At 44.6% G+C, this 9,599-nt stretch overlaps 1 pseudogene; it reads left to right on the top strand.

Moving 5' to 3' along the window:
- Positions 1 to 9,599, top strand: part of LOC134411578 (arylacetamide deacetylase-like 3) — a 77,782-nt pseudogene that overhangs the window by 37,486 nt on the left and 30,697 nt on the right.

The raw sequence follows: 9,599 nt of genomic DNA on the forward strand, positions 1-9,599 counted from the left end.
TTATTGCAGGTCCATGGCCAGCCTAAAGGTTATTTTGGGGTGGTGGGAGTAGAGAAGGGGTTGTTTATCTGGTCTGCAGGCATTTTAAGGACAAAATTATAAATAAATTTACAAAACAGTGGATTTATTTGACCCTCATTTTTGCAGCCATTCTGCCATGTATGTACATTCAAAAAAATGGGGATGACCTCTGTTGGGAGAGAGACAGGGAGAGTGCGACCCTGTTGGTTCTCCTGGACCTCTCAGCGGCCATCGATACCATCGACCATGGTATCCTTCTGGATAGGTTCTCTGAGCTGGGAGTTGGAGGTACTGCATTGCAGTGGTTCCGCTCCTACTTGGATGGCCGATTCCAGAAGGTGGTGCTGGGGGATTATTGCTCTGTGCCGTGGCTCCTAAGCCATGGGGTTCTGAAGGGCTCTATTTTATCCCCTATGTTGTTTAACATGTACATGAAGCCGCTGGGGGAGGTTATCCGGAGATGTGGACTGAGGTGTCATCAATATGCGGATGATACCCAGCTCTACCTTTCCTTTTCATCAAACCCAGGTGAGGCAGTGACTGTTCTGAACCAGTGCCTGGGCACAGTAATGGACTGGATGAGGGCTAACAAACTGAGACTTAATCCAGACAAGACGGAGGTACTGTTAGCGGGTGGTTCATCTGTCCGACGAGTTGATGTTTGCCCTGTCCTGGACGGGGTTGCACTCTCCCTAAAGGATCGGGTCCGTAGTTTGGGGGTGCTCTTGGATCCAGAACTGTCACTTGAGGCACAAGTGAACTCAGTGGCAAAGAGCACCTTTTATCAGCTTAGGTTGATATACCAACTGCGCCCTTATCTGGACAGAGATAGCCTAGCTACAGTTATCCAAGCTCTGATAACCCCTCATTTGGATTATTGCAATGCGTTATACATAGGGTTGCCTTTGAAAATGGTCCGGAAGCTTCAGCTGGTACAAAACAGGGCAGCCCGTTTACTAACAGGGACTGGCTGGCGAGATCACATTACGCCAGTCCTTTTACAACTTCATTGGCTGCCAGTCCAGGTCTGGGCCCGATTCAAAGTGCTGGTATTGACATTTAAAGCCCTAAATGGCTTGGGGCCATGTTATCTGAAGGAACACCTCCTCCCATATGTACCTGCCTGGACCCTAAGGTCATCCTCATGGGTCCTTCTCCGCGAGCCCCTGCCAAAGGAAGTGAGGCAGGTGGCTACCAGGAGGAGGGCCTTCTCTGCTGTGGCACCCCGGTTGTAGAATGAGCTCCCCAGAGAGGTCCGCCTGGCGCCTACACTGTACTCCTTTCGTCGTCAGCTGAAGACCTTTTTATTCTCTCAGTATTTTAACACTTAATTTTAACTTACATTTAAATTTTACTGTTTTAACTCTGTATTTTAATCTTATATTTACTGTTTTACTCTGTACAGCACCATGTACATTGATGGTGATATATAAATAAATAAATAAATATAATAATAATAATAATAATAATAATAATAATAATAATAATAATAATAATAATATCAATTTTGCTGTGTGGTTTTATCCTGGTTGTGCTTTTTATACTGTATTTTGTATTTGTGCTTTTAACCTGTTGGTTGTTTTATTATGGTTTTAATTTTTGTGACCCGCCCAGAGAGCTTCGGCTATTGGGCGGTATAAAAATGTAATAAATAAATAAATAAATAAATTTCCCGGGTCATCTGGTCACCCTATTTAAGGTGGATTCCCGCATTGAGCAGGGGGTTGGACTCGATGGCCTTATAGGCCCTGTCCAACTCTACTATTCTAGGATTCTATGCTTCTATGCTAGTTAGTGACCTCTGCCTGTAGTAGCTGAAAATCTAACTGCAGGCTTCAACCACACATACATACTTAAATTGATTAAAATCTATGCATTTAAAAAACAAACTTACCCTAAAGTGCACATTCCTAGGGTTTTCTTTGTATACATGACACATTTCAGGTTTCTGGCATTCTTGGAGCTATGGCGAAGACAGACAGAGACACATCCTCTTTTATGATTATAGATAATCATATGATGAAATGTATGGTTAAAATTTGCTCACTACAGTGCTGAATCATCATGCCAAGGTTGGTTGAAATTGATCAAATGGTATTGAAAATGTAAATCTTTAAAAATTTAGATTGAAACAAAATGGCAGATGAAATTTTCATTAATCCTAAAACCATCCAAGATAGGGTGACCATTTGAAAAGGAGGACAGGGCTCCTGTATCTTTAACAGTTGTATAGACAAGGAAATTTCGGCAGGTGTCATTTGTATATATGGAGAACCTGGTGAAAATTCCTCTTCATCACAACAGTTAAAGTGCAGGAGCTATACTAGAGTGACCAGATTTAAAAGAGGGCAGGGCATCTGCAGCTTTAAATGTTGTAATGAAGAGGAAATTTCAGCAGGTTCTCCATATATACAAATGACACCTGCTGAAATTCCTTTTTCAATACAACTGTTAAAGATACAGGAGCCCTGTCCTCCTTTTCATAGGGTCACCCTAATCCAAGACAGAGGTTAGAACAGTTCCTTAAAGTTTGGTAAGAATTGAATGTACAGTTTTCAAGGCCATTAATGACACAAAAACAATTTTTCCTTTTGTATGATGAGGAGGAGATAATATGATCCACCACAAAACCACTACAGGCCAGCAAAGAGATATACTATCAGGAGCTGAGCATCAATGGCCCCTTCTTCCATTCTCAAATATGATCCAGACAACAATATCTGGGTAGGGTAATCATTTATTGAACCATAATTCCTTCACATGGTAAAATACAAAAGAAAATTATAGGATTTTAAGGCCCCAACTGGTGTATGAAGCTCTTTCTCAGCCCACTCCTACTCATGTTTCACTGGATACTGGACTTCAGGGGATGGTTACAGCAAATGAACCAACATTTTCCCATGATCTCTTCTCAGCTCGGACATCTTCCAGGGGAGGTTTGACAATACTGGCTATTGAAGGTTGGTTAGGTAGGTGAGCTAAATCTAACCCTTTTTCTTAATAATCAAACTCATCCAGTCTGTATCAAGGTAGATGAAATTTCACCTGATTCCCTACAGGTCTTCCAAATTCCCACCTCCTAGGCTCTCCTAACTTGTACACCGCTCCTCTCTCAGTGATAAGCCCTTGCTGCTTGCTGGCCTGCCTGGTCATCCTCTATTCCTGGCCTTCTGTTGCTCAATCTGCTTCTTTTCCTGCCCTCTCCTTCCTCCTCCATTGCTTGGTCCCTGTCTTCCCTCTCCATGCTCTCTCTATGTCCTTAATTCTCTTGCTGAATTCCCTTTTCTCCTTCTTCCTCTTGCTCTCTCGCCTTTCTTTGTTTCACTCTCTTCCTCATTCTCTCTCTCTCTCATTCTCTCTCTGTCTCTCTCCTCTCTTGATCTATCCTCTGAGGGCCAGTTCTGCTGAATTTCCCATCTATGGCTCCTGTTCCATTACAGGCGTGCTTTTGACAGTGGGGTACCCATTCCTGACATCATTAACGGGCATCCCTGAAGACAGGCAGCCTGTCCTGACCCCCACTGTGTCTGCCAAACTGACACAGCATTACCCAATTTAGACTTTTTTTCTTGCTTGGGTAGATGGGCTCTTTCCACTTGAAGAGGAATGATAAACAAGACACAAGTAGAACAAGGAAGGCTGAAATGAAGCACACTACTTTATTATTGGGGAGTGTGACTACACATTATTTTTAATTAGAGCTGGGCACAAATGATACCTTGAAATTCTCCACTTTATTTATGGGCAGAGAAATTTGGGAGACAATCTCACTGAATTTCTCGAGGGGGAGGGGAATTTCTCAACAGTTCCTTCCCATCTGTTTCTATTTTCATAAGGGTTTGGGTTTTTTTGTTTTTTTGTACTGCAACTGTTTTGGCAGACTTGGCCCCAATCTTGCATTCATTCTAATCCAGGTGTGAGGGAGGGGGCAGTGTTGTGTCTAGCTGCAAAGAAGAGGTTGGGTTAGTGCTGAGCCAAAATCTCATCCATCAATTTCCTGCAAGTTTCCTTCCCCCATTGTTCTGCCTCATTCTTGGGATGTTGCATTAAAAATTGTGACTTTTTTTTATCACCCATAGCTGCTAGCCCCAGTTGAAATCCCAGCTGCAGCAGGAGACCATTCGCAAAAGGCTAGATCAAGTGATCATTTTCTGAGAGACTTCATCAAATGCGTTTCCAGAGACAAAAGTGGGAGTAAGATCAAGCAGAATATGAATGCTAGATAGCAGGAGTGATACCTGGTCATACACATGCTATTGCAGACCTGTTGCTGAACTCCAGGCTGAAAGTCATCATTTGTAAAGAAAATGTTTTCAGCAAGTACAGCCATCATCCCCCAATTACCCTCTTTTGTTATGTCTATCCCATAGCAAGTAGCATCACTTCCAGTGTTCATGAGCAGTGATGACTGCTTTTCTTTAGATCTTATATTACAAAAACCCTCAGGTTTGGGGGAGAGAAAAAGCTCTCTCTCTCTCTCTCTCTCTCTCTCTCTCTCTTGGACTAGAAGCACAGAGCATACTACCCATTCCAGCTTGCACGTGCTAGCTGCCATGGGTGAGTGCTTTGCCTCCCTGTATTCTTGTCCTCTTCACCTGAGACCAAGAGTTGCAATGCTCACCAGTTCCTGTCTACAGGAAAGGGCTCCAGCCCAGGGAAAGGTATATTGCCTTTAAAGAGTCCCTCTACTTCCCCCCCCCTGCTCTGTGTGTATGCTCTTAAGTCTCAAAAAGTCTATTTTTCAGTCTTGAAATGACTTCTAAGCCTCCACTTGCTCAGGTAATTTCCCAAAAACTAGCTTGTGCATTTGTATTTGTTTCAACCTCAATAAAAGTGCCATTGTGGCATTATCCCCTTCAGTGCTATAAGTTTCTTGATTAAGAATCGCCTTACTTAGCCACAGATGCTCTATTGCCAATGTCAAAAGATTCCTTACAAGTGAGTGTAAGGCCGTTGCTAGACGAGGAGTTAGCCCAGTGTGAGGCCCAGTCTCCCTGCTGTGCATCCAGATGATGCACAGGGGATCCCGGGGTCAGGCCAGGCTAACACCTCTCTTGACCTGGGATAAGTGGCCCGGCTTTTGTGCAGCCCCGGGCTGAGGCTGTGGTTGTGGAAGGTCTAGCAGGGTCCGTGGCTTTTCCCAGCTGCTTGCTTACTCACAAGTAGCCGGGAGAAGCCACACACTGGGCACAGCATTCCATAGGAGCGCTGTGCCCATCGGGCCGGGGCGAAATCATGGGGGGGAGATGGGGGCCGGGGGAAAGAGTAGACCCAGCAGGAGAGGGGGGAAGAAGAATGGGGACGGGCATGGCAGATGGGGACAGGGCATGGCAAGTGGGGGGAGAAGAACTGGGACAGGCATGACGGATGGAGACAGGGCATGGTGAGCGGTGGGGAAGAGGAATGGGGACGGGCATGGCAGATGGGGACAGGGCATGGCAAGCGGGGGAGGACGGGTGAGCGAGTGGGCAGGAGGGCATCAGACATTGTGGGGGAGGAATCAGGGGCAGGGGGAGCGGGGAACCCTTTATTTTTTAAAAAAACCTACTTACTTTTACGTTGGTGCGCTCCTGAGCACATGGCCCTTTAAGTTGAAAAAAACTGGAGCATGTGATGGGGCTTTCCCTTACCCTGTCATGTGTTTATGTCTAGCTAGAGGTGATGGCACATGCTAGCTGCAGTGCAGCCTCGCCCCGACTCCCCACTGGATTATCTGGTAGGTCTAGCAAGGCCCTAAGTCTCATTAGAATGTGTGCAAGTTTGTACACTGGTCTAATGAGAGCACATCATGTAACAGATCTGGTGGAGAATGCGGGCAGACCTGTGTCTGTTCATACACACGTTAGCATAGAGTAGTCTTGGCAAGAAGGGATTCTAGTGAAAAGTTCACTGTATGAATGTTTTCCTGTTTTCTGCTTTCATTGCTGGGTAACACCAATGTGTTTTAAGAAGTGTTGCATGCAGAATGTTTTGCTTAGCCTAAATGTTTGCTAGAACTGTGATTTTAGAAACTGCAAAAGTTAGAATTGCTAGAATTGTTTTGCTAGGTTAGCGTAATCCTGCAGAGTTTTAGTTTAGTTCTGGGGAGTGGTAATTTGGATTTTGTCCTAAAGTCAGGGCGAGTAATCCTCTCTACACTCAAGCCAAAGCCACAGTTGTGTTGCCTTAAGATAAGGGACCACACTTTTTTATAGATTCTGCAGCCATACAGAAGTCTACTTGAGTAGTCTTGGGACTAGCGTGAGGAAAAGCACACAGTCCAGGGACTTTTGAGAATAGTCATTCTAGCTCAATCAGAGTAGCAATGGGGGGAAACTAGGACAAGTCTCTGCCACCCACAGACCACAGTTTAGAAAAGCAGTGAGCATAATCAGCAGTCAAGCAGGTAAAGTTGGGAGTAGCAAACCAGATTGCAAAGATGCAGCAATACATAGATTTGGCCCACCCTTCATTGGAATCCATCATAGCCACAATAGTATAAGGAAATTGTTGCATAATAGTTTTAGCATGCAGGGTGTTCAAGTCCATTAAAGGCACAGTACACCATTTCAATAGCATTTCAAGAGAGAGAGAAGATATCTCCCAAGTAACCAAGAGAGAATATTTCCTCAAACGAGAAAATGTGAAGTCCCTACTACAGCAGTGGGTGATGGAGAAAGGAAATTGCCCATGGAAACCAGAATGTTTTAAAACTGAGGATCCAGTTCAAACAATGTGTGAGGTCTATGCAGATGTGTATATAAAGCAATCATGGCAGCCAAAAGGAGGCTCTTGCCGCTTGGGCATTGTGGTGTATATGTCTGGATATGCAAAGCTCAGTCAAAGACTGGAAAGAGCAAGCAGAAAAGTACAATGAAAAGTGCACAAAATTAGAGAAGAAAAACCAAATTTTAGCAAACAGAGTAGAAAGAATGGAGTATGATTCTGTAGCAGAACATGTTAAAATAGCCGCCATCATCAAAGATACCCAAGAAGATCGAGATCAATGTAAAGCATCAGCAGAGCAAGCCCAGTTTAAAATCAGTGAACTCCAAGCCCAGCTTGATCAAGCACAAGCAGCCGCCCGCTTCCTAGCTGATCAAAATCAGCAAGCCAAAGCAAGCACTAGTCATGAGCACTGTGAGAAGCAGATCCAAGCATTAAAAGCAAAGCTGAAAGTGCACCAAGGTGTAATTGCTGCCGTGCAAACTGAAGGGCTAGAAGATTATGAAGTGGTCCCTCCAACCCAAACAGAGAGTGCAGCACCACTGGAAACCCGGCCAGAAAGTCTGGTTAACCCAGAACGGCAGGATCCTCAGCCCATGGCCCCAGTCACAAGCAAAGTTGTAGAGAGAACCCATGCCACTGGCAGGACATCTAGAGAAACTACCATAGAGGCCAGTCAATGGACTCCTAGTCAAGCCAAAGCCATCGCTGACCAATTGGACCCCCTCAATAAAGACACAGTTGTGGCATGGCTAGCCAAAGTCTGGCAAAGCTATCCCACTGTGGATGCAATCAACTTGATCCAATTGGTAAGAATTAGTGCCTCCCTAAGAGATGGCGCTATATAAATACATCATCATCATCATCATCATCATCATCATCATCATCATCATAATAGAACACAACATCAACGTCAACAACCTCAGAAATACCAATTGCCAAGATTGGATGAGAGTAGTTCTTAAAGCCCTCCTTCCTTGTCAGTCAAGACCTAGACCAAACCTTCTACTTAGAGATGCAAGTTCAGGGAGAACTTCCAGAAGCATATGTAGATAGAAATTGCTAGCTATCCTTTCTAGAAAAGTACAGAGCATTCAAGTCAATCGAAATGCAGTGTGGAACTATGATGTAGCTGAGTTCGAGTCTCCCCTGTATTCTGGACTGAATGGTCAAACAAAGATGACACATGGTCTTTGATGTCTATATACTAGGCATGTGCTCCGCTCCGATTAGAAGCGTAGAAGCAGGAGCGAATTGGCCTGCTCCGCCTTGCCCAGAGGCGGAGTAGAAGCGGACCGCAGACCCCTAGAAGCAAGGTGAAGAGAAACGCCCATTTTCGGAGCGCTTCTCTTTCCGCGGACCGATCCGATCGCCATTGTGAAACATTTCGCCCATAGGATTGCATTGCGGAAAAGAAAAGGGGATAACTGTGTTCTTTTTGAAGCTATCTTTCTGAAACTTCTTGTGCTTAGAGAGTCGTGTCTGGGGGTCATTTTGAGCCTACTCTCAGCTCTCTGCGTGGTGCAGTTCGCTTGCTAGAATTTAAAAAAAAAAACAGCGGGAAAAATACCTTTTCCGAAGTGCTGAGGGGCAGAGTCAACTCCCGGTCATGATCACATGATCCCAAAGTTGGAAGAGGGGATAGGCAAAACAGGTAACTTGGGATTCTGGGAACTTCTCTTTCTTAATCTGAAAGGACTTTTCCCAGTGTTTTTTTAAAACAGTAGCCCCACCAAATGCACAAACACAACCTGAAATCATATACTAAGCCAATAATTAGAGAGCACTGCTACCCACCCTAACTTTGGGGAACAACTGAAAAGATGTGGTGCAAGGGGATGAGCTCCCTAGGGCATCCCATGTGGACGTGCCCTCACTCTCTCCTGTACTTGGAGGGCCATCAGAGCCCTCCAAAAAGAGTAACCCGGTGGAGCAATGCCTTTCATGAGTTGAAGTGAGAGCGTTGTTTCTTAAAAGACTGGTCAGAGCCCTCCAGAGTAGCCTGGTGGAGCAATGCCTTTCATGAGTTGAACTGAAAGCGTTGCTTCTTAAAAGACTGGTCACTAGGACCAGTCAAATTAGCAGATGCATGAGGCCAGATTAGAGAAGATGCCAGCATAGGTTTTCCCTTTCTGCAGATGTGACACTGTTTAAATACCAATCTTGTGTCTGCCTCATTATTTCTCACACTACACATTCCCCACAATGATTATACAATGAACTTGTACACTGTTCACTGCTGCCCTTCCCCAACCCCCAACCCCTTCCCCCTCTTTTAAACCCTGTGTTCTGTGACTGTGTTTCATCTTCCTTCTTTCTTCTATATAAAAAAAGATTTTTAAAAATAACAAAATACAATTATCCTCTTTTTCTCTCTCTTACTCTGTGTACGTGTGTGTGTGTGTGTGTGTGTGTGTGTGTGTGTGTGTGTGTCTTTCTTTGGACTGTGTATGATTGTGTGAGTGTGTTTCCTGTGCACTGTTAAGTGCAATAAGCATTCAAATAAAGTTTGAGGCATTCAAATAAACTTTGTACAAAGCATACACACTTGTCCCATTTCCCCAAATAATAAATACATTTATTATTACTATTATTATAATTATTATTATTTATAATAATTATTCATCATGAGAAAAGGCAGCAGGCGCCTGGAAGACAAAGGTTTACTCTTCTCCTCCTAGCCCCCTATTAGTTATGGGTTGTGAAAGACACCTGTCTGTGCTGTTCCCACCTAACAGGGCTGGTTTGCAATACTGGCCTGGAATGGAAACAATCCCTGGCTCACTTACTTGTGACCACAGAAATGTCTGCCTGCCTGCCTGTGCCCGCCTCTCTGCCCGCCTGCCTGGGAGCTGTCCTTGTGGGGTAGCTGG

Source organism: Elgaria multicarinata, chromosome 20 (assembly GCF_023053635.1).
Source record: "Elgaria multicarinata webbii isolate HBS135686 ecotype San Diego chromosome 20, rElgMul1.1.pri, whole genome shotgun sequence".
NCBI lineage: Eukaryota > Metazoa > Chordata > Lepidosauria > Squamata > Anguidae > Elgaria > Elgaria multicarinata.